We start from the raw sequence: 12730 nt of genomic DNA on the forward strand, positions 1-12730 counted from the left end.
CTGCCGATTTTGGAAAGAATGAGGACAAGGGAATTATACACACCCACACACACACACACACACACACATATGTTTGTGTGTGTGTTTATAAATGGAATCATAATTTCATGCGAACATTGATCAATTGATTTAACCTTTTAAATTTACTTCAATATTTTATGGTAGCTAATAAAATGTTTTTTGAAATAGTTGCACTGTTAAGTATGTAAAATCTCAATGATTAAGAATAAAAAAAGTCTGCATGAAGTAAAAACGCACACTACCTTTATGAGTATCCTTTCTAAAAATTGCGTGTGGACTGGCTTCGACCATTGCGAGAAATCCGGTGGGCTTGTCCATCCTTGTCTGTGTCAATATGGTTTTTGTATCTTGCTTGCAACAAGAAACATTTATTGTGTATTTATATTTCAGGTGAAGTATATTTTGTACTTTTCGTAACTCTGATGTAGTGAAAGTGGTAAATCATGAAAGAGCTGAGAATTTTCTTCTGTTAGTGTTGTGCATCATTTGCCAGATTTTTCTTGTTATATTTATTTATTTGAATTATTTCTTCATTGTAAAAGAGTAAATTCCTTCAGGCTGTTACCGGCAGTCGCCTTAATCCATGTAATTGCCCTTATCATAGCTTTTTATATACATTATTGTTTTTTCTTTGTCAGATATTAAAATCCATCATGAGTCGTCGTCCTTCAAGCAGTGTTATCAAGTTGTGACCAATGGCTAAAAGGTAAGTTTCCCTAAAACTCATGTTGCTGTTTCAACATGTACGCATGCATTTGTGAGTAAATAAAACCAATGATACTTGGGAGAATGAGAGAAGAGGCGAATCAAAAGATAAGAAAAGATAAAAAAAAAAATGGAGGAAATTATGTCAGCAATGAATGGATTGCTGGGCCAGGTCTCCTTTACGGAAGTGATGTGTGAATGTTGAATTCAAATGAAATAAAAAAAAAACTGAATTACTGTTTGTTTAGTTTATAGGGATTAAAAGAGACTGATGTGGTATATGTTAAATGTTTTTGGATGGTTTGGTCGTGTGCAGAGAATGGACTACAGTACAATGGTGGATAGTTGGGCTTCAATATCCATTGAGGTTTGACATGCTGCTGATGAGCTTTTGTGAAGATGTGTGAAGTGCTTAATGTTATACAAGGTTTCCTGACAAGTGGTTCATCCTCAGACCAAAAATTAAAGTAAGAATGTATTAATTTAGGAAAACGAGCTAAATATTATATATATATATATATATATATATATATATATATATATATATATATATATATATATATATATATATATATATGTGTGTGTGTGTGTGTGTATGTATGTATGCACAAATCTCCCCCTGTTGCACTAATTGATTAGATAACACCAAAAAAGTTTGATTGCGTAATGCGTTACTCTCCATGTAATAAAGTAAAAAAAAAAAAAAAACACGAACAGCGAGAATAGCAGAGTTGTTCTCTTATAAAAGGAGGGTGGGTCGGACATCATTATTCCGTGAAAATCACTTTCCTCCGGAGGAGGCTTTGTAAACAAAGCGCCATATGAGCATCATCAAGCGCATCTTTTGAAGAGAGGCGTCATCCTCGGATCATTCGTCTTAGTTAAACCATTTCACTGATAGGGTCGGAAGCGCCTCCTAATGATTTAGACCACCTTCAGACTTTTTTCCTCCTCCTCCTCCTCCTCCATCATCCTCCTCCTCCTCCTCCTCCTCCTCCTCCTCCTCCTCCTTCCTCCTCCTCCTCCTCCTCCTTTATCTCACCACTCTCGTTCCCTTCACAGTCAGTGTCGTAATTTCACTTTTGCTTTGCTCTTTTTTTTTTTACCATCTCTCCATCTTTAGCTGAGGGCAGGGATTATCCCTCTTAAGAAGACTTGCGCTGGAGGAAGAGAGATTATTAAGACCATTTGTGTTCTCCCCAACGGAAGGTTTTTCTATTGCGCTTGCGCTTTGTATCAGTCATTTGTCCTGCTTAGCAGTTATTGTGCCTTCAGCCTCTTTCTCGTTTTCTTTTTATCCCAACGGTTTTATCTTTCGAGTTCCGGTGGGCACATAATGTACCTAATTACCAAGGACCTTGCTTAATTACTACCATCAGGGTTAGGGAGAGTTCGTAGAGTGAGCGTTCAGGATTTTGCTCAGAAAAGCGTCTGCGTTCATCTCTCTCTTCTGGTGACGAATTTCATCCTTGTTTCGAATTTCGTTCAGTGACTGTAAACACCAAAGCAAGCTTTCATTTTCCCCCAGTCTTCTCTCGTATTGTGTGCAATAACTTTATAAGAAAGCGCCTTAATATAATCACAATGAGTGGCAGTTATTCTGAAGAACACAGGGCAAAAGGACTTTATGTATTTGTTCTGCGACTTCTTTGTAGTTCCCTTGAAGAACTGTTTCCGAGTGACGTGAATAATGAATATTTTGTAAAATTACATTTTTGTTTTAGATTATGCATGCGCAAATGCACATGCAAAAATACATTGCAACTGTTATCTTGAGCCAAGATACCAAAGCTTTCCAATGAAAATGTAAAGTGATCCGCCATTTCCTTTTCTCATTTCTATATAAAAAAACTCATTCCTGTTTTCATAACTGATTAATTTTGAAGGATAGAAGTCATGTATCGGGGACTCCTTGTTTATTTTATATCCTCGACAGAAAATAATCATTAGACATAACAGAGGAAATCTGTTTTATCAGATAGGAAATGAAAAATTCTCGAAACACCTCTTGGTGCGATGGGCTGTTCCTGATTAACATGTTACACAGTGTATTTTGATGAATACTCAATATTAATTACAGAAAATGCACATGTATTATGATTTCAGAAACTTTACCCAGGTTTCACGTTCTCTCTCTCTCTCTCTCTCTCTCTCTCTCTCTCTCTCTCTATCTGAATTCAAATAAAGTTAAGGAATTAATTCAGAATTCTTTTACAACCCAGTTACCATCTTCAGAACAAAGTTTTTCTCTTCACCATGTAAGAATTTCACCTGAAAATGATTGCTATATTATCAAACTTACAGTATGTCTTTGGGCCTCAGATCAGAGAAATTTACCCTAAAAAAAAAAAAAAAAAAAAAAAAAATTTCAAATTTCTCCTTTTGGGTCATTATGTATATTTTTTTGGTGGAGGGGAGGGGGGCTAGGGGTGACGGGACAAGACCACCCCAGTGACCCAGCGGGAGATCTCAATGAATGCCTCCTTAGTACATAAGGTAATGCCATTAGATAACAATTAATATACGTCACCCCCCCCCTCTCTCTCTCTCTCTCTCTCTCTCTCTCTCTCTCTCTCTCTCTCTCTCTCATCTAGATGTGCACCTCGTGGTGTCACTAGAGACTCTGTACCCGAATACCGGATGAGGCTGGAGTAAGCTTGGGATGCTCTATTAAACCAATTGTGCCTCTTGTCGAAATAGTTTATTATATATGTGGTTGTAAGTCAGCGTGTTGCTATCAAATTACACAAAACTTGAGCTTGATATATATATATATATATATATATATATATATATATATATATATATATATATATATATATATATATAATATATATATATATATATATATATATATATATATATATATATATATATATATATATATATATATATATATATATACATGCGCACCTTTTTCCGCTTTAAAGAAAATACAGATACACCTATCCACGGTATCTACACAATCTTCGACAGCCATCAGACATCTCTCATGGCCTTTATTTGAAGTAAAGAATTGTATCTCCTCCTTGCGGCTTGTGTGACAAACAAGCTATGACCACGAATAATTATGGGCATCGCATTTTCCCCTGCAGACCCTTTGTCTTCGGGGTCAGATAAAATATACGATTGTTTGGTTAGGCTTCTCCCTATATCAACTGATAATGATAAGACAAAACCCAGTGTGTGTGTGTGTGTGTGTGTGTGTGTGTGTGTGTGTGAAAGTTCCCTCGGCAACAGGAGACACATCAACTGGTTCCTGTTGCGTTTGTTGTAAATGTAATTTTCTCTGATCAGACTGTTCCATATTTCAAGGTGGATCCTGGGTCATTGACAAACACTGATAATTTCATTGTTATGGTGTAAATATCGGTCAGACTTGTGTTTTAAGTGACGGAATTGTTGATTACATCTCAGCTGTACTGTAAAGCCAGTGACCTCGCCCACAATTCTGAGTGCAAGTAAATATTTGCAAGATCAATTCACATGATATGGCTTCAGTTAAATTTCCTGTTCTGTAACCTCTGGTGGCCCAGATATTTACGCGAAGATTAGCTGTAAGAGCCCCGGATTTAAAATTTAAGACCTGGGAACGAAAAGGTCATCTGAGCAGAGGTGCTTGCTATGGTATTTAACAGTAATCAGAATCTGATTACTTAGATGGATGTAAAAATCGTAAGATTTTTACCTAGCAAGAAAACCTGTAAGAAAATTTTGCAGATTTAAATTCTTGCAGAATCGGGAATTTGTGTGTTGACTGAATGAATAGTAACGTGTCTGTTACAGTCATGTTTAGATTCTTTGAAGTATCAGCGTAGTATCGGATAGCTTCAGAAACTCGTCAAAGGCACCATGAAATGTTACAAAGAGGAATATTTGAAAATGCCAGGTTGTTGTCATGGTTCAAGATTTTTTCTAAAGGGAAGTGTTTTTTAAGACGTGTTAATACATTTTTTTTTTTTTTTTGCCTTAAGTAACTTCAGTTGGCATATAAACCACTAGATAAGGGCTTAAGGCCATATTAGCCTTCAGAGGTTTGTGAATATATATCTTGTCAAAAGTATATGTCACTGAAATATTTTTGTAAAGTTTGTCTTAAAACTCTTATTAGGTGTCATTAATATGTTAAGCTATCCGTAGAGATCATACATCTAAAATAAAGATCTGTCGAAATACAGAGAGAATTATGCTGTCATCAATGGCAACTTTATTTTCCTCTTTCATACTTTTCTTTCACCATCTCATGTTAAATTAGGGACTGTAATTATCTCAACAGGAAAACTTCATAATGACGCATGCTTTAACCTTTGCTAATTTTCTAGAGGCTTTTAATTGTTGAAATGACGCATAGCTATATAGACGCTGGGACACGTCTCCCTCCACCGGCCCCCCAGCTCCCAGGCCCAGCTTCCTTCCTCACATGTAAATGCACTACAGGTCTTACATCATCAGCTTATTCTCTCATTTATCTAATTTTAATATGATTATCTTGCAATATATTGAATAACGGTTTCTCACATGGAATATACAGTATTTACATTATACAAGTATGTAATGTATTTTAAGATCAGTGCGATCATTTTCATTCCAGGAGAATATTCTTACCTTGGTCTCATACCTGACACGTTTCCGTACAGGCTGTTAGGAAAAAATTGCAACAGATTAGGGGACTGCGTAACTTATGCGTGTGGAAAAAGAATGCTGAAATGGGTACTTCTGGTTTAGCAATGGATCCGTAAGATGTTAGGTTTAGTACGAAACAGAGTCGCATCACTAGCACCTGGGTTAAATGGTGGGTTTGAGTTTCAGACTACCCTTCCATCCGTTCATTTATTCTTCCATACATACACAGTTTATTAGCTGATCTTGCATTGTTTTCTCGCTACACGATGCTCTTCGACGATATTTGGTGTTACCTTAGAAACGAAGCTTTTTGCCATGGTATTTAAGAAAAGTGAAATTTAAAAATGCCAGGAAACTAGGTATTGTTTGTAAGACTTGATGTATCTGCAGCGCTAGAGATGCAACGGTCTCCAGTACTTGAGTATCTGTTAAAGTTCGTCGCAACGAATGCCACATAGATGTCCCTTTCTCTTTTGTATGAATGAATAGCAAAGCCTGCCAAAACACTAAGGATCATTAGAGATTTTGTGGGGAGTGGACTTTCCCCACAAACTTGGTATAATGCATTATTTTGAGCTTCTAATCACGAATGCGATGTCAAAATTTTAATATATTGCAGTTATCTTGTACACATCTCAACTTGCATGGCTTTTCTGTGCCTGTTGGAGCACAACTCCTGAATTTTCAAAAACTTTATCAAGACCAACCTCCAGATCTTTGCCTTGAGTCCAGTATTCGCTAGTATTCTCTTGGTTATATCCATTCGGTAGGAATTTACAGTTACATTTTGTCATTTGGCTTGGTAACTGTCTTGTCTTTTTTGTCCTTCTAAATGGTCTAAAACTACTCTTAAATGGTTCCACGTGCATTTCTAAGCAAATGTAAATATAGTAGATTTTTATCTTCTTCGAACTTAGAGGTGAGCATAGCTTTTTTTTTTCACCGTTCATTTTTTTAATACTTGTACAGTACCTACCATACCTGCGAACACGGATTACCGTATTAGGCCGATATTTATAAGAACCTCATGTCACAATGTTTTCTTCATTTGCATTCACTCCAAAACATCAAACTTACTAATAATTCCGTTTCTCTCTTCTTTGTATTCGGATCCTTTTTCTTCGTGGGCCTTTGACCATCATCAGCAGTGCCTAGTCAGATATACAAGTCCTTATTTGGAGTTTTGTATCCAAATCGCGGGGGTGGGGCGGGGTCACGTCTCACACGGTTTTTCTTGATAGCAAGAAATTAAAGGATTTCAGTCCTGTAAGAACAGAGGCTTTTCATCCAAATTTTTCTAACTATTATTATTATTATTATTATATTATTATTATTATTATTATTGTTGATGTTGATGTTGTTGTTGTTGTTGTTGTTAATATCACAGACCAGCAACTGATTGAAGGTTGCTGCTCTGTGAAGGAAAGGAAGAGGTAGAAAACGCCAGATGCATGGGAGAGGGCCCCTGTATTCACAATCGATTTGAATAACTTCTGCAACAGGCTGCACTGCATCTGTAGTCATCGGCACCATTACTGTGCAGGAAGCGAAAGTATTTCAAAGTTTGAGGTGAACAGAACAGCTCCTGGCTAACGTTTTGCAGGTTTATGGTTCACTTCGGGCATACCGCCCGCCAGACCACACAGCGGGCATCAGCGTCTGCTGAAAAAAAAAAAAAAAAAAAAAAAAAAAAAAAAGGGGTCGTAATACCCTTGTCCTTCAAAGTTTAGTGAAAAGCTGTCACCCTCACAAGAATAATCCGAAACAAGAATATATATATATATATATATATATAAAATATATTTATAAATAATATATATATATATAAAATATATTTATAAATATAATATATATATATATATATATATATATATATATATATATATATATATATTATAAAAAAACCTCAACTTCATAAACTTTTATCTCTAGCAGCAACCGATTGCTTTTTCATCTTCAATGAAAAGGTTTATAAGCAGAAGGTCCCATGGGGTTGCCATGGAAATCCACTGGGTCCAACGTTAGCTAATAACCTTCTTGCATATCATGAGGTTAGCTGGTTGAACGCATGTCCGGCATCTTTCAAACCACTTCTATATAGACGCTATGTAGATGACACTTTTTTCATTTTCAATTTTCAGATTCCTTTGTTTCTACGCACATTATCACATTTACGTCAGAAATAGAGACTGATGGAAACTGGTGACCGCCCTATAGTCCGAAGCCGATAGTCCGATGAAAATATCACATTTAATCAGCCCCCACCCTCCAAATAGCTAGACTGAAAATGGAAACCAGTAAACACGTCGGAATGCCGGCTTTACGACTATCGGACCTGTATCGGGCCTTCGGAATCGCCTTCGGACAAACTGTAATCGAAAGATGGCCTTTCTGGATGTTTCAAGCCGCAAAGATAGTGAGTTTCATACAGAGGTGTATAGAAAACCAACTTTCACCGGACTCTCAACCAAATTTTCATCTTTTATACCTATTAATTTTAAGAGGAACTTAGTGAAAACTTTAGTGACTAGGGCATTCCAGATTTGTTCCAATTATTTTAGCTTACATTTTGAATTTTCTTGTATCAAAGATATTCTTTTTCATAATGGATTCGGTGCTAAATTTATTGACACATACATTGGCAAACAACTCCAAAAACTAATGAATCCACGTCCCCCAAAAGTGACAGTAAACAAAGCTACAATTTATTTTTCCTTGCCCTACATGGGTAAAAGCAGTTTTTCCTTGAGAAACCGTTTATCTAAATTACTATTGGAATTTTACCCTCAAGTTAGTCTCAGAGTCATATTCAGGCCTAAAAATGTAATACAAAAGTTTTTCAAGTTCATCTGTAGTCTATAAGTATACATGCAGTTGCTGTAATGCAACTTATATTGGTAAATCAAAGCGCCAGTTTCGGGTCCGTGCCTTTGAACACCTAGGCCGATCAATCAGAACAAACAGGCCACTTAACAAACAAGCATTTAGTGCCATTCGTGAGCACTGCCATCAGCATGACCATCCTCTGAGTATAGATTCTTTTTCTATATTAGCCAGTCGTTCTAGTGATGTGGAGCTAACCACAATTGAAACATTATATACCATCAAAGAAAAACCATCACGCTGTAATAATGAACGGTCAGTTGAGTTGCTTTGTTTTTAATTCTGTGTCTATCTTCTGTAACTATCTTTGTATTTGCCTTGTATTCCTCTCTTGACTCTTGCTTTTATAGGTTAAACGGTACTGTTCAATTTTAATTCTTGGTAGTTAGTTCTGATGTTTAATTTTATTTCATTTTAATGAGTGTTTTTTTTTCATTGTATTTATTTGTTATTTTAGATGCCTGATGATGGGGTGTGTTAGAACCTCGAAACTAGTCGCAATAAAGAATGTTTCCTCAAGTACTGGTCTACCTATTCCTTATATATATATATTATATATATGCATAAATACCAGTTTCTGACTTACATAAAGATCGAACTGAGTTCTTTCAATTGAAAGGAAAGAACGCTACAATTGAGTCATATAGGTTCGAGTGGCGCCCATGCCTTTCAACTGGAAGACTTGGGTTCGATCCCGATATGAGTCAGAAATTTATTATATATATATATATATATATATATATATATATATATATATATATATATATATATATATATATGTGTGTGTGTGTGTATTTACACACACACACATACATACATCTGCATATTAATGCACACGGTTGCATCCAGCAAGAGGGGTCAGTGCACTGCATATGAGCCATCTGCTGTTGCTGATGCTCGCGTGAATTTATCCTTGATTCAGCGATTAAATGATCGACGTGATAATGACTGTTGTTACTTTTTCTTGGGGGGAAGGAAGGAGGGTCGGTCGGAGGAACTATCCCTTATTACGCTAACTGGCTGTTTGGTGTGTTTGCCTTCGTACGAACACCAGACACTGTTAGAGAGAGTGAGAGAGAGGCGTCATTTCAGATTTTTGTTGTGGTGGGCAAAGATGGTTTTGCGCGAACGAGGCGAGCCTAACCAGCTGGGTTTTTTTTTATTTTGAGCTATTTTATGTGTTTTTTGAAGCCACGTGAGTAAGGTATTTCAGCAAAATAGGTAGACAAACAATGTGTGTGATAGAGAAATATAAACAGACAGACAGATTTGAATTCACCAGCTGGTTACTTCTTGGGGCTTGGGGCGGTGAGGGGGCAAGTTGACTTGGGGCAACTTGAGTCGGGGTGGGGGCTTGCCCCAAAAATGACGCCCTGGAGAAAGAGAGAGAGAGAGAGAGAGAGAGAGAAAGTCTGCTTTTAGTAACAATAACAAGCAGTGATTCACTGGACCTCTCGGCATACGCTTGAAAATAAGAAAGGGGCTCAAGAGAGGGCTTGTAAGAGACACGTGAGCCGCGGTTCTATTGACAACGTAACGTCAGGTTACAAAAGGCAGCCCGAGTTACCCGACGACGCCGTCGGCAATCGCAGACCCAAGACGCCTGGCGTCATTTAGACGGGGATGCATGGCTCCTGTGGGGTTACGTTGCATGGATCAGACCCTTACGTTACTGAATTAGCATTTAGAAAAGCACTGAGTGTTACAGGAGCTCCTACAGTGTTCAGTCATTTCTTATTTGGCGATGTTTGGTTAACTTACTTGGTAATGAGCGTCTCATCGTCCGATATTTCGCTTTAGAATGACAGATAACAACTCTAGAGGTGCCGTTCAGCGTATAGTGTCGTCATTCGTTGAAAAGTTTTTGATACAAAAAACAAAGTGTTTTTTAGAATAAATTCGTGTTATCTGATGCAAAACTATAGATGGATATAATTTGAAACTGTTGAAGTTTTAATTACTAGATAGTACTGCTGTTTTTAAAAGAAATATCTTGAATAAAACATTCATTTTTTCCGTACTTCGTCATGAGGTATGGGTTGCCTACGGAAATTGCCTGGCCGTAAAATCGTTAGCTATGTACTCAAGGAAATATTTTACGATTGTCTTTCTGTCGGTAATTATTGATGCGTGTGTGAAAATGGAACGCTAAGAAATTACCGTATTATGAGAACCAAATGAATTTGGTTCTGTGCGGTATATAACAATTAAAATGTAAATTTGACGCATAAATTGTTTATATACATACATACATATATTTTTATGTATATACATTATCTCTCTCTCTCTCTCTCTCTCTCTATATATATATATATACATATATATATATATATATATATATATATATATATATATATATATATATATATATATTTATATATACACACATGTAGATGGATAATGTATATATATATATATATATATATATATATATATTATATAGATATATATATATATATATATATAAATATAATATTATATATATATATATAGATAGATAGATAGATAGATAATGTATATATAGATAAATATGTATGTATATAATATATATATATATAATATATATATATATATATATAATATATATATATATATATATATATATATATATATATATATATATATATACATATGAACACATACGTTAAAATTATATTTTAATTGTTATGTATAGAACCAGATTCATTTGGTTCTCATAATACGGTAGTTTCTTACCGTTCCAGTTTTACACACGCATCAGTAATTACCGACAGAAAGACATGTTATCCTCTCTAAAATACTTTGAGTGCATAGCTAAAAATGTTACGGTTATGTTACTTCCGTAAGTAACCCATACCCCATGCCCAGCAATTATAGTGACGAGGTCACGTAATGTCTGGTTTGGCAAGGCTTACTGCCCGAACTGCTTAGGAAAAGCCTCAGTTCGTGTAGTTTTGTACTCTTCCATCTGGTTTACAAGTCCGGAAGTTATCAACTTATCATATACTTTTTGTCTGCCCTTCAGAAAATAAGTGTGTGTAGTGCTGGATGATCAGTCTTTTGCAGATCATTTCTACAAGTAACTTTTTTATTGCTCTTTATTACTCCAATGTATTCAATGATTACCGAAGATCAGTCGTTGGCTGATGAAAAAGTTAAGTATACCTTAGTTTTACCAGACCATTGAGCTGGTTAACAGCTTACTGATACATTCAAATGATAACATTTTTTTAACAAAATTAGTAGCTGATTGAAACGCACGCATATAAAGAGAGAGAGAGAGAGAGAGAGAGAGTAGATGCTGCTGTAGATGTGTATTTTTTCAGTATGACCCAGTATAAATAACTCGACATGGTTATGATACCACAGCATTAAGAGGAAATAGGAAATTAAATAGGAAATTAACTTTCAGTATTATAAATGATTTGTTGCTTTGCCAGAGATCTTATACCATTCAGGAATATCTGCCACATAACTGCCATTATGGTGTGACCGAGCAACTGTCTTCCTCATTTTTTTTTCATCTTTTTGTCGTTAAAACAAGCTATTAGGGAGGACTTTTCAACCGACCTCATTACCATAATTTCACCATGAAGGTCGAATAACAACCCACCGCCTCACAGCGCGTACTGTTATGTCATGTAACGTCATCGGTGCCGCTGGAGAAAATGAAATTGAACCAGAGGAGATTAATAACCACTGGGTATGACAAAGGACAGGCAGGAATGGCGGTGGAAACAGAAAAGGAAGGGAGAATGAAAGAAAGGAAGCATGGAGAATGGAGACGACCTTTCCGAAGTTTCCGTCTATAGCTTGTGTACGAGGAGGAGGGGGAGTGGTGGGGGAAAGTGTACACCTCCTTGGAGTAGACTCATGGTAGTTCTGTTCCTCATGCCCATTAGCACCTCGGTCAGCATTTCTTGGTCTTATTAGGATCCTATGGGCATTGTACCGCAGGACGACCGCGACCGCAGAACGAGCCGTTAAAGCGACTTCCTGTGTTGAGAACCCCCTCCCCCACCTCCCCTTAGAATCCTACGTCATCCTTAGAGAAGAGGAATACGGTAGACTACGGTTAAGTAATCCACACCGGATGCTTTCCCCTTTTTCTTCTGTCCCCAGTCTGGTCAACTCCTTATGTATGCTTGATTGAATGCCTAGTACGTCTCTTGTAGTAGTAGTAGTAGTAGTAAGGACTTGGCTTTGAAACGATTCTTCATGTTCAACATCTACTCATCAATCATTAAGGTTTTTAACTGGAATTGTTTTTCGAGTCATAAAAATGTGGCTGTTAATAGTAGTAAATTTGAAGAAATTCGGTTTCACTACCTTCTGTCGTCTATTAACAAGACTTGGCGTGCGATCATATATTTTACAATTTATTGATAACTATGATGAAAATAAATTGGAAGTTGTAAGGAAATATAAGGCTTATTGCAATCGGATATCGAATTCACAGGCAAGGCTTGAGTTTTTTACTTATTGTTTTTGTTCGAGTTTTACTCGTAGGAGTTTTATT

The 12730-nt window shown here is 36.4% G+C and overlaps 1 long non-coding RNA gene across 1 annotated transcript in view; it reads left to right on the plus strand.

The window, feature by feature from the left end:
* Positions 1 to 12730, plus strand: part of LOC136829390 (uncharacterized) — a 171260-nt gene that overhangs the window by 147314 nt on the left and 11216 nt on the right. Inside the window, exon 2 of the long non-coding RNA XR_010850373.1 lies at positions 660 to 727. This is a non-coding gene — a long non-coding RNA (uncharacterized lncRNA). The remainder of the gene's footprint in view (positions 1 to 659; positions 728 to 12730) is intronic.

Source organism: Macrobrachium rosenbergii, chromosome 4 (assembly GCF_040412425.1).
Source record: "Macrobrachium rosenbergii isolate ZJJX-2024 chromosome 4, ASM4041242v1, whole genome shotgun sequence".
Lineage (NCBI taxonomy): Eukaryota > Metazoa > Arthropoda > Malacostraca > Decapoda > Palaemonidae > Macrobrachium > Macrobrachium rosenbergii.